This window comes from Chanos chanos, chromosome 1 (assembly GCF_902362185.1).
Source record: "Chanos chanos chromosome 1, fChaCha1.1, whole genome shotgun sequence".
Taxonomy (NCBI): Eukaryota; Metazoa; Chordata; class Actinopteri; order Gonorynchiformes; family Chanidae; genus Chanos; species Chanos chanos.
This window is the reverse complement of record NC_044495.1, coordinates 45,051,580-45,068,374: the sequence shown is the minus strand read 5'-3', so window position 1 is coordinate 45,068,374 and position 16,795 is coordinate 45,051,580. Positions and strand designations below refer to the sequence as shown.

General features: G+C 41.6%; 1 protein-coding gene across 1 annotated transcript in view; it reads right to left on the bottom strand.

The window, feature by feature from the left end:
• Nucleotides 1-16,467, bottom strand: part of kank1a (KN motif and ankyrin repeat domains 1a) — a 56,889-nt gene extending 40,422 nt beyond the window's left edge. Inside the window, exon 1 of the mRNA XM_030787844.1 lies at nucleotides 16,268-16,467. The gene's annotated coding sequence lies outside the window, so the exon portion shown is untranslated. The remainder of the gene's footprint in view (nucleotides 1-16,267) is intronic.
• Between the last annotated feature and the right edge of the window lie 328 nt (nucleotides 16,468-16,795).

Genomic DNA, 16,795 nt, shown 5'->3' with positions numbered 1-16,795 from the left:
CAGATCCTCCACAGCAGTCAAGTGGTAACTGGTAATGCGGATTTCTCTGTTTGGATGCCAGGCAGGATGGAATACAGGAGACAGAGATGAAAATACAGGTGACAGAGATGGAATACAGGAGACAGTTGATGAGTAGAAAAACATCAACTAAAAGTCCTAACGCACACAATCTGCTGCCAGTTAGTTCAGGAAGGAATCTGTGGCTAATATAAAACATAACACAAGCCTGATTACTTTGGCAGAGACACACTAAGGTCCCCAAACAGACACAAGCTTCAGAATCAGCTCTGTTTCCACGGCCAACACAAAATCTCACAATTAGACAGCAAACAACTGAGAGAGAGGCAGGTGTATGTGTATGTGTGCGAGAAAGAGAGAGGGAAAGAGATTGAGGGATAGTGAAAAAGAAGAAAAAATCAGACACACACACTAATGACATTTGAGTCATGGCTAAAGAATTAGTCTCAGTGACATGCAGGAAAGGAGAGTGTGTACAGGGTATGGGGTTCCCATTACAACCACACTAACACAGACTCCACTGTCCTCACATCCCAAATTGTGTCCTACTCCAGACACAACTGGGATAAACGCAACAGCCCAACAACAGAATCTTACAGCTTCCTGTGGAAAAGAACAAAGGAAGCCAATGATGACGCAGAGGCAATGGGTGAAAGGTTGAATCAGGTTTCCACTCTTCTTTCATGGAAATCCATTTACACACTGTAATGATTCATGTCTCCCTTCACACCAAACACCCTCAGCCACGAACCCACACTACTCCACACACAGACACACACACTCATTTGTAGCCTGCCTAATGCTACTTTCCACCTCTAATTCTCTAATCAAAGACATCATTTCTCAGAATAGAGCCTCCTGCTGTAACCCTCCAAACACTGTGGCAAACAGCAGGACCGGGGATGTGCCACTTCAACTCCATGTGAGCAAATAACGAGAATGACTGTGCAGAATCGGGGGAGTGTGGAAAGACAGGAATGCACAAAAAGACACTGTGTGCGTGAGTGCGTGTGTGTGTGCTTAAAGGACTCTCCAATTTAGGACAGATGCTGTAGGCTACTGGCGCTAAGTTTCCAGGCTCTTAAATGACCAAACAAAAGGAAAGACAAACCACCTGATTAGTTAATGAATTTGCCATAATCTGAAACATGTATAGAACAAATCTGAGCTCCTGTCACGGCAACTGTCAATGACAGGATTTCAACTACACCCCTCCCTCAAACCTTAGGACAACAAAAGTACACAAGAGAACTTACATATAAATACATACATACATACTAAAGTATCCACACGGAATGCATTTCATGAGCCGTAGTCATCAATGATACAATTCACCTTGCAAAGGTGCAAAAAACCCCTACAAACATTGAAACATACTTGTTAAGTCAAGGCTGCAGGTAAATGTACTGGAGCTAAACAGTCTTCTCCAGTTAATCCTATAGGCAGAGGAGTAGGGCTGGAACGACAAAGTGTTTGAGCATTCCTGTTAGCTTAACAGTGTGTTTGTTTGGTGTTCTTCTCTAAATATTCATTTCTCGCTATTCTATCTGTGACAATACTTATAGTAAAAAATATCTTACAGGGGGAACTGAACTGAATGATTTTATCATCAGCTCAAGGTTAAATTTTTGTCTTTACCCTTAAGCCTGTGAATGAAATTACTATTAAGACAGCATTTTGGTTACAAAAGCTTAAAAAAAACTGAAATGGAATTTTTTCTTCATTACTCTTGTTCTCAACTGCTCATTCACTGAAATATGTGTCATCCTTGGAAATTAACGAGCAAACATTCACCCAGCTCTTTTCCACCAGGACGGTGCTGATGCCAGTGATGGTGCAGAGCCAGCGCTGCCTTGGTGCCTTTTGAGAACCGGCCCGCATTTCAACAGGTTTGAGAACCGAAAGTTATGTAGCAGAAGCTGGGGTAATTTCCGTGGGGAAAAAATCACTGCGGACGGAACACATCTGCTTTGTTTGCTTTTTATAAATTTACTTTTAAAGTCATTACATCTTGCATTTGAAGGTTGCCTGTGTGTAGAGACCGCGAACAGCATTCATAACAGACAACGATTGTGTTCCAGATGACGGTAGGTATCGTTTTGTGAGTTTGTTAGCCAAACAATGGTTTTGATGCAGATACATTACAACTGCAATTATGAGTAGTTGCTAATTGCTTGATGCATATGTTTTCCCTTTCACTATTTAGATTTTGTGGCTCCTCAGGAGAAGAGCATCTCCTGTTGTTTGGACATTTCCACAAACAAGCCATTGGTGGGACACGACAGTTCCTGGATTTAATCGCATGCAGTTCATTCAAAACTTCAGAGTCTCTCCAGAGTCATGTCACCGCCTCAGACGCATAATCGGGAGAAGAAACACCAATTATCAATTGTGCGTACCTGTGAGAAACTGAGTTGCTATGGCACTTTGGAAGCTGGCTACCAACAGTGAATAGAGGACAATGAAGTCACCATTTTGGAGTGGGCATAAGCACAGTGTTTAACTCTTTGAAGGACTTCTTTATTGCTGTAATTACAGTGTTCCTTCCTATATACATCCCAGTTCCTGATGATAGCATGTTTATGGAAACGTTCACTGGGGAGTGCCACAGTGTGTGGGGGCTATTAAAAATATTAAGTATATTAAGTCAAGACATAGTGAACACTGCTGGACATGATAACAGACACTTTTTGACTGGAGACCCAGCTTATCCCCTGCAAAAATGGCTGATGAAACCACTTGCAGACACTGGAAGACTGACCCCAGAGCAGCACAGATTTAACTACAGAATAAGTAGCGCACGGTCAGTTGTGGAGACAACCTTTGGGAGGCTTAATGGAAAATGGAGGTGTCTGTTAAAAAGAAATGACTGCAAAGTGGACACGATAAAGAAAATGATGCTTATGTGCTGTGTGCTGCACAGCATTTCTGAGGAGAATAGTGACTGTTTTTTGTGAAGAGCTCCCAGACATGCATGTGAACATGCATCACCCAGTACATGCTTTACCAGACCAGTACACACTTTACCAGAGCATGGGCAGCAAGCAGGTGCTGATGTCCAAGCTGCATTAATGGAGTATTCAATACCCAAGAAGACTGATGCTGCAAAACTTCAGAACGATGTAGAAAAGACCATTTAAATTTTGGACATATTGTATTATCGAGCAAAACATTTACATGTTTATAAAAGTTGTACATGTAAAAAAGTTGTGCAAAATAAAGTATTCAGTTAAATAAATTAAACAACAACTTGTATGTATATATATATATATATATATATTTTTTTTTATATATAACATTTGTGTATACACCTGAACTACCATGAACACCCACAACCACATACTCAGAAGCAGGCACACACACACACACACACACACACACACACACACAGAGCATTGGTTGTGCTCTCCATTCTGTTTAAGAATAATTCATTCATCTTTTGACTGTGCTCAAGGAACTTGTCATCCGATCTGTCCATATACTCCAGCAGGTCCTACTGATGGAACTTCCTTTTCCCTGTCAAAAAGACACACTATCAAAATGCAGTTTTAATTTGATTTACCAGCAAGGTAAAGCTTTGCTGTGAGAAAGCCTATTTGAACTCATCTGTAGGACTATGGTAAGTTCAAATACAATGTTATTGTCAACAGCACCTGTGTATATGTACATAGTCAGATGAAATAATCTTTCTCCATGACCTGAGTTAAAACACCACAGAAGACAATGTCCAAAAACAACTCGACAGTATTATGGAAACACGTGTGGAATATGACTGTTCAGTGAGAAATTCCCAGCATGGATTGTAGATGCAGTCACTTGCAGCACAAAAAAGAAACCAGCATGTATGCTATTGGGGAACATAATCAAAGGTTGCCTGTGTTATATTAAGTAAACTGTATTTACCCCTTCTGATTCCTGTGCTTGTTGATGGTGTTGGAGGCAATGGTTTGCTGTCTTCATCACATGTCTTAAAACACAAAATGATTATGAAATTAGTGTTTATGTAGAGTAAATAATGTACCTCACAGTTACTGCACATTAGGGGCATTCAACGAGTCAACTATCGGTATATTGTACAAAATATATAAATTGTCTTGTACATTGTGTTTGATGATTACAATTGCGTTCCACTCATCTCTCAGGGCTGAGGATATTTGTTGTGTGGTAGAATGCAATATTTGCAGATATTAGTATGAGGTATTTGTATTTGTGTACATCCCTACTGCACATGCAATAAAACAGCAAGTGAAATTGTTTCTGTTGTACAGCATAAACTATATTATGGGTAAAACAATCATTTACGCTCGGTACTTGATAGAAAAAAATGAAAACTTACCAGGGTCACACGAGGATGTAGCGTCCGATTCGCACATCCCTTCTAGCATTGCAGTCGCTGAATTTAATGTGCCGGTCACTTGGTTATCTGGTCTTTGACTGATTATTTTATCCAGTAAATCAATATTTAGCCCGGTTTTTAATTTCTTCCATCCTGCACCATTTTTCGACAGTTTTATGATCTCTATAATCCTTCTTTACCTTCTTCAGTCTGTTTATGATTTGTCCCATTGTTCTACTGAAGCCAGCCATCTCGAGCTCTGCTCCTATTTCCTCATATACCCTCTTCTTCCTCACAGTTCCTGCCAGTTTCTATTGCATTTCTGTGGAGGCCCAGAGTGCCAACAAAGCATTGGTCTCTTCCACGGACCATTGCTGGCTCGCCTTTCCTCTGCTTTCGAGAAGCCTCTCGCTGCTGCTGCTTTTGCTCATGTTTTAACAAATTGGCAGTGAATTTCTTGTGGTAGCCCTTTCCGTAGTCACTAACGCCAGTAGTTCCAACTTTTGGACCAGCAATTTTGAGGAGCCGCGCCAATGCCAGCTTTTTGACACCGGCACCAGTCTTTTTTCGGTGGAAATGTGTGCAAACAGTTCTGGATTAGACATAGACACTGGTACCGCGGCGGTGAAAAAGGGCTACAAGGCTCAGATCACATTTTAGCAACTTAAAGAGGAACGTTTCACTGAGCAAAACACATGAGAAGTCAACAAAACAAATGCTACCCGTGACCCAAAAGTGATGTGTTACATGGACTACATGTCTACCGTTGGCAGTAAGACCATTTGTACTTGGCTGAATCTAAGCCATGGGCTGACAGTTAAGGAAAGCGCTCCTGTGAGCGCTGATCCCTGTAATGCTGATATCTGTGTATTCTCATCATTGTGGCTGACAGCAGGGGTCATGAAGTCATAGGGTTATGACAATATAAGGATTCCCTCATGCATATAATGAACTGTATTGTTTGGGAGAGGGAGTGTGGCTGAGGGAGCCCTTCCCTCAGCAGGAAGCTCTGGGTTAGCATAACTAATCTCAGGCCCAAGAGGGCTGGACAGACAGAATCACTCTGAGTCTCTCTCCTCTCATATCACAGTGACACTCCAAACATTTGGTCTCTCCCACCCTGCAATGAAAAACCTCAAATAAACCAGCTCCAGTAAACACCAAACACAGCTGAAAAAGCACACAACAGTCAGACCCCAGTCACATGGGCATGTTCGAGCTTTAAAACGCCTACCAGAACACTATCATAAATTAAATAACAAGCCCTAGAGTGCAGGCAACATTTCATAATGCCTTAAGAACACGCTAAAAATCTTAATAAATAAATAGATTTTAAAAATCTAGCTACACAGATACATTAATATATTTATGCTGTCCTCACTAAAACTTGTCGCAGGCAATGTATTTTCAGTTATACAGCTAGCTAAACATTATTTTCTCCAACACTGCATCTTCCAAGGAACAGACAGGTTGTTGTATTTGGCAGGATTTATTGTAGGAAAATATTGTTTGTAAAACTAAGAAAACAAACACAAAAATACAAACAGGTGAGCACCTTCGTACTAAACATCTCTCATACATCAGTAGAGGAAAGATTATTGACATAAACCAGTGTAAACAGATGTTTGAAGGTAAGTATGTCAATAAAGATATAAACATAGCAGTACATATCCTTAACACAAGCACCAAAGATTCAAACACCAAACACTAATACATCTATATGCAGTTAACAATAAACTCTCCATCATCCAAAATACTGTGCCCATGAAACAGTCACATAAACATGTTAATATAACTATAAATAGCAAATGACTTACGAATGAAGCCGGTTCGTGAACTTTAAGGCAAAGGATTAAAAGGACTATAATGTTGTGATGCTCACTCCGTGAGAAAATGGAAAAAAGGCAAGCTCCTGGGCACTACTTCCTGTTATCCTGAATATACTCTGTTATATCACTTCCTGTTCAATAAAGTTATTTGCAATCACCACTAGGTGTTACTAAAGAGCAATCAACAGAACCAGCACACTGATTCCAATACATTATTTGATTGACATACACCCCTGGATTTGCAAAGGTCAGAAACGCTGTCAAAACAGGACCAAACTGGATAAAGATTCATGACATTGTGGTGCTTCGCCCACCTAGCAGGAGTGACTGTTCGAAAGAGACTCATCTGACTGAACAGGGACCCAGCAGCCACATGACTGATAAACTACACATTCACCATCTGTTCGCTAGACTACACACACACACACACACACACACACACACACACACACACACACACACACACACACACACACAGAGTTTGTCAGACTAGACATATGCACCGGATGTGGTCATTAGAAAGATTAAGTCTCAGAGAGGAGATGGCCTGAGCTGTACCGTGTTCAGTAGAGAGATTAAGTGTTGTACGATGTTCAGTAGAGATGAAGGGCCAGTGATGTGCGGTGGCCAGTAGAGAGATTAAGGTTCAGTGTTGGATGGTGTTCAGCAGAAGGATTAAGGGCCGGTGCTGTATGGTGTTGTACTGTGTTGTACTGTGTTCAGTAGAGAGATTAATTGCCAGTGTTGTACTGTGTTCAACATCACACAGAGCACCAATCTGTAGACAGCAACTTAGCATTAAAATCAGCTTTCTACATCAGCTTTCTTTATTTATTTATTTACTTTTTTTAAAGTGCTGTTTATGATACTGCTTATGCTGTTTAAGTGTTTATGGTTGTAGGCTGGAGTACAGAGACTGTCAAATGTACTTTCAGTAAAAATGTAGTGTCAACCCACTCCCTTAACAACTAATCTTTATGGTAACGTGCTTTGGAGAAGAAAAAAAATTCTGAGAAAGACTTTTTGACTCTCTCATTTTATTACCTCTTCAGAGTGATATCTAATCTCATATTCTTCAATCCTAAAACTCCGTGATCAGAAGTATAATCTCTTGGTTAAAGTTGTGGACTCCAGACTTAAAGCTCCACTGTTGTCTGTAAACTCATTCAAAACAGACGGATGTTTCTGTTCCCGACAGCACTCTGCCAGCAGGAGACTGATCTGTCAGAAGGGCATTCCTGCCAAGCCCTGAAGTCAAGGAATTTTCAATTAAGTCATCACCCTTTGCTTCTCTGGCCTGACCATCCGTACTGTTTATGCTCTTTTTCACACTGAATCCAGAATGAACAAAGGCCGCAGTCCAGTCATCAGCCATCCAGCTGCGCTGCCTCAGAGCCAGACTGAAACACTCAATGTTAGAGTCAGATTCATGAATAATTATCTTTCTGTAAGACTGTAGTTGACCAAAAAACAAACTGTGATAATAAAATGTAATAAACATCTCACACTAAACTACCAGAAATCATGTTTTAACATGTGTAAGCGTTTCGCAAGACTACAACAAGCTCAGCCTGCCTCACCACCTCCACGCCTGCCTCACCACCTCCACATCTGCCTCACCACCTCCACGCCTGCCTCACCACCTCCACGCCTGCCTCACCACCTCCACGCCTGCCTCACCACTTCCACGCCTGCCTCACCACCTCCACGCCTGCCTCACCACCTCCACGCCTGCCTCACCACTTCCTCCTTGCAGATATGAGAGCTGACAGACTGACTACCAATGACACTCATGTGATACCCAATCAGGCTTCAGCACTTCTTTGTACAAAGTCTTTTTTCATTTTTTTTCCTGATACATACTGTTTTAAATCTAAAGAGTTCAGTCCAGATGGTTTTATTATTTCCATGAAATAAATCACAATTTATGTGATATATTCAATGGAATTATTTCATGAGAAGAGCCCTACACACGCAACATGTAAGGTGATGACATTCTTGTGTAAAGTAGGGCTGCCCCCAACCAAAGATTTTCCCAGTCAACCAGTAGTCGTTACTTCAAGCCATTAGCCAACTAGTTGTCACGTGTTTATGATGTTAATTTAAATATATATATATTTGTGGGGCATGAGAAAATGGTTTGATTTCCAGGGCTGAGAAAGAATGTTATAAGCATCATTGTTAACATTGTGCTACATTACAGAGAAATACAAAACTGCAATAATGAGCCTTTAAAATATAAATTTTATGAATGCATGCACGGAGCAAGCTGCCTGTTAACGATAATTCTAACAGCAAAAGCAGTAATGATTCTGAATGTGTCCAAACAACCAGCAAGGAGACTGAACATTTTGTTAATTTATTTAAAGACAGTATACCATCACACAACTTATGAATTTGTAACACCAACACAATAACTTAAAAAAACAAATGATACATAAAAAACAGCCTTTTGTTAAACTAAATGGAAAAAATATTTTCGTTTCATCCTTTACACGCTCGGCTCCCAAATGGAGTTTGAGGGGGTTTTTTTTCCTGCGACTAACCGACCAATGAAAACTTGGTCGACTAAGACTCTTTTCATGTACTAACAGTTTGGTTGACTATTAGGGGGCAGCCCTAGTATAAAGACTCATTTACTCCTCTGCTCTCTGACAAAAGCAGAATTGGTGATGAGGACAGTGCATCAGGAGATACAACTACATGGAAACCTGTTACTATGGCAACTCTGCCCCATTTGTGAAAACAGTAAAGTGAGAGGTTCCAGTATGAGCAAAGACTTAGACCAGCTCATGCCAAACATGCTAAAACCCTGACATGTCGAGGTGAAACCAAACTGTGCCTGAGACACACTGCCATTACACATGCAAACGCTCACGTTCTTTAGGAAGTTTCTGAAGCACAGGCTCCTGAATCCAGAGAGGTTTTACAAACACTGGGCACTTCCCTTGCAAAAACATATCTGTACAGATTAGCAATAGTCCTCACAGAACTGCTCAGGTACAGCAGTGGGCTGTCCTGTAAGAGCGAGCGGTTAACTCGCTTGATGCTAGCACACAGATACCCTACAGATTCACATAGACTGCAGGATCTGCTCAGATGCTCCGCATGAAAGTGTATCACACAACCATAGATATAATAACGCAGGAGTTCATTCCAAACCTTACTCAGTGGAATCTGAATGAGAATTTCATTTAAGAAAAGCCTGCAGGTGAGTGATTAGGGTTATCCTGGGATATCCCTTCTTTTCCACATTCCACAGCCTCCCACATGATCTGTGCAGTGGCAAACTCCCACTGGCTAGAAAAAAAAACTCTTCCCAAAGGCAATTAGACATCACAGTATAGAAGAAAAAATCTGCCTGTGACAGGAAACAATCTACCGCTCCAGATCAGTAAAAAGTTGCAATTTAGTAAAAAGCGCCCTCTTGTTTCAAAAGCAATCTGGTGTGTTTTCACATTCATATCAGTTGTTTTGTAATTAAAGCAGATTGTTCACTCAATGAGGAGGTTACAGGCGTTAAGTTGAGAGAGGGAGGTGCAGGATGTGCTGACAACTGCAGACTCAGACAGTATGGGCCACACTAGCACACAGATACATTTTACTGTGGCCTCTACAGTAAGGAAATGAGAAAGTGAGTGTGAGTGTGTGTGTGTATGCCTGTGTGAGAGAGAGAGATTGAGATAAGGGGGACAAGAAAATAGCAGGGATCCAGCCTTAGAAGAAGCAACTATAGAGAAGCCTCTTCAGAAAAATTTTAATGAGATGGAAACATGCAAGTGATACAAGTCAAGGGTTCAAGTCTGACTGTAGACTTTGCTCTTCACAGAAAAAAAGAGGTTAAGGGAATGGAGTTAAGATAAAAGCCGTTTTGTTTAATTCTGTGTGGGTTTGCTCACACCAAATCACTAAAATCAAATGAGTCAAAGGAAAGTGAGAGTCCTTATGCTTACCCTGACCTTCTGTGGGCTTTCAGTGCTGATAAGTGTAGAGGGAAAACAGCACTTCCCCTGCAGCACTAGGATTTCCTCTGTCAGCTCTCCCCTATCTGTGTTACCACATGGCAAAAGCATGCACACCGCACCCAAACACTGGAAAAGCCAACAGGACAGTGAGACACAGGCGCCAGTCCAAGCTTGCCTCACTCCCTGACGAACACACACGTGAACATACACACACGCAAAAACACACACGCACGAACACACACATACACGTGCACTTGTGCGCTCATGCACACACACACACACAGTGGTAACCTAAGCACAGACAAGAAGTCAGCAGGAAACACTCCCAGCTGAAACCTGAAGCCTCCAGTGACCAGTGAACAGGGTCTTCTGTAAGAACTGGGTTTCCTACAGAGCACTCCACGCTAACCTGAGGCCTGGGTCATCTCTCAGCCCATTATGGAGGGCATACATTGAAACAACTCCCTCAACTTTTTGTAACAGTTGCACAGGCAGAATGAATAGAAGTTACAACTTAAGCGTCTCTAAAAACATTCAGCACGTATTGTGGCTCAAAAAACATACTTTTTACAAAATACAAACTGGATTCAGTTGAGAAATCATGTTTAACATGAGTTTTGCAATGTCTTACCCAGCCAAACAAAGACTAAAAACAAAGGTACAACATCAGAATATTTGAATAACAAGTCAAATTTGCACTTTGCACCTCAGGGGGAAAAAAAAGAATCTACTGTACTTTTGGGACTTGTCTGTTCCTGCCGCAATTCTGAAATTTGGAATTTACCAGCTCCACTCATGGCTTGTGCATTCCATTCCCTAGAAACCAAAGGAGCAGCTGAGTTGAGCCCAGCCACCCTCTGATTATCTTTTCCTCACTTTATTTCAGACCCTTCAATAAGAGCCAGGAAAGGTTTCAGAACAAGGCAGAGAACAGAGCTAATGACTAACTTAATGCTGCATTTGCTCTCTCCCAAACTCATGTTTTTCACCATGTTCCATTGCAAGGAGCTATCGAAACAGCCAATTAAAACATGTCTCGTCAAGCAGTCACAGCAGAGCAGCCCAGGAGTGATCTTTTCAGGGCAGAATTAGAGGGCAGTTTAGTTCTGGGGTCTTCACGGTGGTGCTTGGCATGGGATGAAACCAGTAATCTAGTATCTATCTGGCCAACATCCTACATGGGAAATTTTGCCTTTCTTGGACATCTTCCAGCAAGAGCCACCGTGATAACTTAGTGTGAGAAAAAAGACTAACTCACTTAAGTTATACATTTATCCACCAACCCACCCCTCACTCAGGACAGGCTCGGGACACTGCCTGTTCAGTAACTGGGGCCCTGGGGTGGCACAGGCCTTGGGGGCTAAACAAAGCAGCACATACACAACTCACTGCAGGTTAAAACTCATACATCCTCACATCCCCCAAGGTTTGTCAACACAGTGAACTCCTGAGGTGGGTTGGCTACAACATCAGGGAGAAGTAAACTCTACAGTAACAGGGAAAAACTCAAGACCATTTGTCTGATCATGAATAAATCAGAGGAAAATGTTTATGCATAACTTCTCACTAAATATATCAGTGCATTTAACATGATTCTCTGTATTAGCCTGATTTTAGGAGGGCAGACTAAAACAGACAGCAATAGGTAAAGGCCCATTCTTTCAGAAATGACTTAAACTATGAGATTAAACTCTGACATGTCAGGTCTGTGGAAACAAAAGCTTCATAATACAGAGAACAAAAACGACTGCTTTGAGGGGTGAGAGATTTTACAGGATGTAATCACAGCTGCCATGGCATGCTACAGTCTCTCTTCTCTGTCAGCTTCTCACCCTTAGGTTCAAACATGTGAACCACACTCATATTCAACTTTTACAATGCATCCTTGCAGAGATGAGTAGGTCACTGTGAATCAGGGCTTTCTACTGAAGAAAAACACATGCTTGATTCTCACAAAGCAGCTGATGCTGAGATGGCCATTAGAGATATCTTTAATGAAGCACTCACTTGACTGGAATTTATACACAACTCTTCACTCCCAGTCAAGCACGGCTAGTGCTGGACACAGGCATTGCAAGTGAGAACTGGGAGCTAGCACTTGAGACGAGTATTGGGAGTATTGTTGGATGCAACTTTTGCGAAGCATTATTACACTGCTTCCCTGTTTGTTTTCAGTGAGTGTTATCGTCTATACTAAAAGCCTGTAGGAGTAGTCCATCAGAAGCAGTTGTCTGAGGGAAAAAGAGAACACTGCACACATACAAAAGCCTAGTTCAGCTCTCTGACAGATGTCCCTGACAAGGACTACACTCTCAGGGCTCAGACTTCAAAGCCTATTGCACCAGCAGGCCCCTATCTGCTGGACAAAAGGCCCTTCACTCCTGCCAATCAGAGTGCCGTGGGCAGGGCCTCAGGGACACATGCTTCCACTGGACTCACTCAGGAAAAAAATAATCTCTGATGGTGTTCTAAGGACAGGAATACACCCTCAACACCACATTACAGTACCCCTGTAAAATCTAAGTGTCTCTCAACTAATACACAGACACTTCAGTTAAAGCAGTCTAAAAGTGACTTGACAGGGAAACACTAGCCATCAGTCTGGCTTTATCACACCAGTTTGTATCAACAGGGAATTGTGATTGAATTGACAGCCAGGGAAAATTTTGTTCAATGCATTTCTTTAAGGATGACTCCTGCACTGTTGCTCATGAGAGGGGTCTTCACAAAATAACAAACAATAAAACTGTCCTGTTGATGGATGAAAATTGAAACAGAGTAGAAAAAATTCATTGCTTCTGCTGAACATTTATCTCCACTGCATCTTAATCCTTACTGATTTAGCACAAACTCAGATCTCAGTTTTTACTGTGATTAAAATCCCTAGCGAAAAAATATTTTGATAAAATTTGTAAGTTAATTATAGCCCCAAGACACTCCGAACTATACAGAGAAAGCTGCTGGCAAGAAATGGAATTAAATACACTCTCAGCAAGGTCTGTTCCTTTACTTCCCATTGAGGAGAGCAAGTCAAAGCAGCCTCTGACTGCTGTACCATGTCATGTCAGCGGGCACAGGTGAGTCCGGCCGACGATACATACAACTTTCTCTGTGCCCAAGGTTAGTCTGTAGCAAACTCAGTCCTACCAGCATGTCCAGTGGTGTCACATGCCTCACGTATGATCATTGACCAGGTCACATGTTTACATCATCCCTAGTTACTATGGAAATTCCCCAAACATACACCTTTAGTGAAGAGTGTTTGCACCCGAAAGAAGGTGAAGTGTATATAGTAGAAAACAAGTTTACCCAAATTACCCCATATCTCACAGTGGGCTTCTGATTTTACAGCCTACATGGGGCCATAGGCTCTGAAACTCTGTTTGTGGCTGCAGTGACATGCTAGACATGTCTAATTTGACAAAGCTAAGCTAAATGTAAGCTGGCTACACTGTGGAAACTGCTATGACAATCACTGCTTTCAACACTGAACAATTACAGTCAGAACTGCAATGCTGTGAAAGACAGCCGGGCTGCTGTGGTTTTTTCATAAACACGGCGTGTGTTTTCCCAGCACGTCTAGGCCAGGGTCCCTCTTCTTCCCAGAGCACTCACTGACTCTGGGTCAGTCTTACAAACTGAGTCCCTTTGCTTCCCAGCGCACTCACTGACTCTGGGTCAGTCTTACAAAATGAGCTAGTGGTGAATCAACAATGTGTTTAAAGTTTGCACCAGCACTTTGATTGTCTAAATAACTGCTCTTAGGTTAATCTGTGAACATTCACAGATGGCCAACATCCCAAAAACTCAGGAAGTCCTTTAGGCACAGAGCTTACCGAAGTCTCTCCTGTATCTCCAGATCAACCCTTCAGCTCTCCTTATGAAACACACAAACAGAATAAACAAATCAAAGAAAAATAAGGACAGCAATACTCTTTTTTTTAAATGGTCATATTCCCTTTCTCTCTTAACCAAACGTAGGGGATTTTCCCATCAGACAGCGATTCCACGTTGGGACCCAGCCTGGAGAGGGTGGTGTGTGGACAGCTCTTTGAGTGAGGGGCATGACAGAGTTACACTGATAGCAGGACAGATTAGATTTGCAAACAGTCCTAACCAAGCAGGAAAGCGGAAGTAATTTCCTCTAGGTAAACAAGGAGGATCAGGCTGCTTTTTTAATAGCCTGAGAGACAGAGCGTGCTAGAGAGTGAGAGAGAGGAAAGATTTTCCTTCAGTGGAAGCTGCTATGCTTTGATCCCTGTGTGTAAAGCTTTCTCAGTGAAGTGAAAATGAAGTGCCTGCAGCCACATGTACACACGGTAGTTAACCCAACACACATTCTTCTATGTTTATGCAGGAGTAGGGACATGCTGGCTGTTTTCCCTTGCTATATACACTCTTTTTAAATGAAAAGGAAAAGAGCACTATTCTACCACGAATCAGCATTCTCAAGGGTTTGAACATAGCACTACACTTTGGAATAGCAGCAATCTATTTTAGCACAAAGAGTAAGAACTGAAGAAAGAATGTTAGTGATAAATAACAGACAGAACATGCTGTGTAAGAGTTCAGATAACGAACAAGTTAAAAATCAAAAGAAAGGTCTCAACAGATTTTAACCTTGAGAGATCTTAGAACATCTCTGGACTCAACATTAGACTTGGAGTCAAAAATAAACTCTGTGAGTAAATTGCAAACTAATAAACTCTTGCACTCCAGTGACTGGTATTTGGGGACAGTCCATTGTTGCTGGCTGGAAACAATCTTATTATACCAAAATAATATGAGAAAATTGCCTTATGAGGGGCAAAAAGACATATGAAAGAGATTTTTGCAATTATTTCATAGCTGAGAGAATGTTTAAGAAATCTTCATCATTCAAACGTTTCAGGACTCTCTCCTCTCCTCTCAAATACGTTCCTCTTTCAGAACAAAGCGGAACACACTGAACACCTCGAGCATGGACCAAATTCTCTCATGATTCTCCTCAAAAATTTCCCACCCCCCGGCAGACACAGCCTCTGATTTAAGATGGATGTCACAGCACACTGGAAACCAATTCTGGGAGAGCACTTCTGAATTGTTTCTTGTTGAAATGTTAGGTGGAGGCGTCCACGGAATGACATTTGAAAGAAAGACAAGTTCCCTGGCTTCACATATTCCCAAGAGTGGCTTCCTGTTCACCCTCATATTTCAGAGCAGATGACAATTCCTTTAACTCATACACATTGTGGCTTTTGTGACATTACCAAACACTGTGTTATCACACACAGTTCTCACACACTGTGTCAAGAGTCAATGCCTGCAACTCCTCCAAGGCACAATATTAATCAATGACTTCATGTCACTTTTTTTCCACACACTGTACATGTAAATACTTTTTTCTTTAAGAAAAACCATTGCGTATTATCCAATACTGACAGGTTACGAACGGGTAACACTGCTTCACACAAAAATGCTCCCCATCTTAAATATTTTAACATTCGAGAATGCAAAGGTCTCTATGGAACATCATCGTGCAATCAAATATCAACCCAGATGCCCTTAATTTTGAAGGAGTCAATTAAGTTTTTTTATGATTATTTATTATTTATGTAACTGGCACCCATCCGAGACTGAAGAAACATGTACTCTTGTGAAGGATGAAATGTGGCGTAAAGTCATGACATGTCGAATGTTCACACCGTTATAAATATCAGGTGTGACGGTTCAAACAACATTATTCGACACGTGTAGTCATACCAGGGTATTCAAAGTTCGGCAACAAAGCTTTAATATACAGACAACGTTTTTCATGTGCTCTGACGAAATGTGTGTGTGTGTGTGTGTGTGTGTGTGAGTAAGAGAGAGCACCACAAGTAGCATATCAAATATCAGCTTAAACATCCGACCTGCGCTATGGAAATTCGCGAAATCCAATTTTTACAACAAGAGCATGTTTAAAATGAGACTGCACTGACAAAGCACTTTGGTACATTTTAAGAAAATACAACTCAACTCTGTGTCACACGGCTGTAAGTAAATACGGGCTGATGAGAGCCTGCACTTGTTTGTCTACACAGCTACACCAAGTTTTCTTGATATAAATTGTCACAACTTAGTGTATTTGACTGACTTACCCTCTCGGTGCAAGCTGTTTTGAAATGCTTTGCGAGCGTGCCGTGAAGTTGATCTGGGAAATGAAGCCTTTAAATGTTGCTGCTGCCGATACTGCTGCGATAATTCTGTTCTATCAAAAAATAATCGTATTTCTATACGTTTTTGGTAGACGCACACAGGCTCACAGGTCGCTCGACGTTCCTACTTTTGCAGTTTGCTAAGTTCTCCTACCGAGTCCTCCCCAGCGGAATATGAACTTTGTGCTCATGCGCACAACAATAGCTCCGTCGTACTCAATGAATGTGCCGTGACGAAAGATCATGACGTATAACTAGACACACAAACCCAGGTACTCTAATTACCCCAGTCCTAAAAAGTAGATTCAGATTTAAGTCACACTATTGTATTTTAAACACCAGTCGTGGTTAACCCAGTAGTTTGGCTGACCCCAGATTAGGTTGCTTGCTGAGGTCATATGTGGGGAGAGCGTAGACTTGGGTGAGCTGTCGTAGAGACGGTAGCTTTGTGAGGTAAAGGCTCGCTCCAAT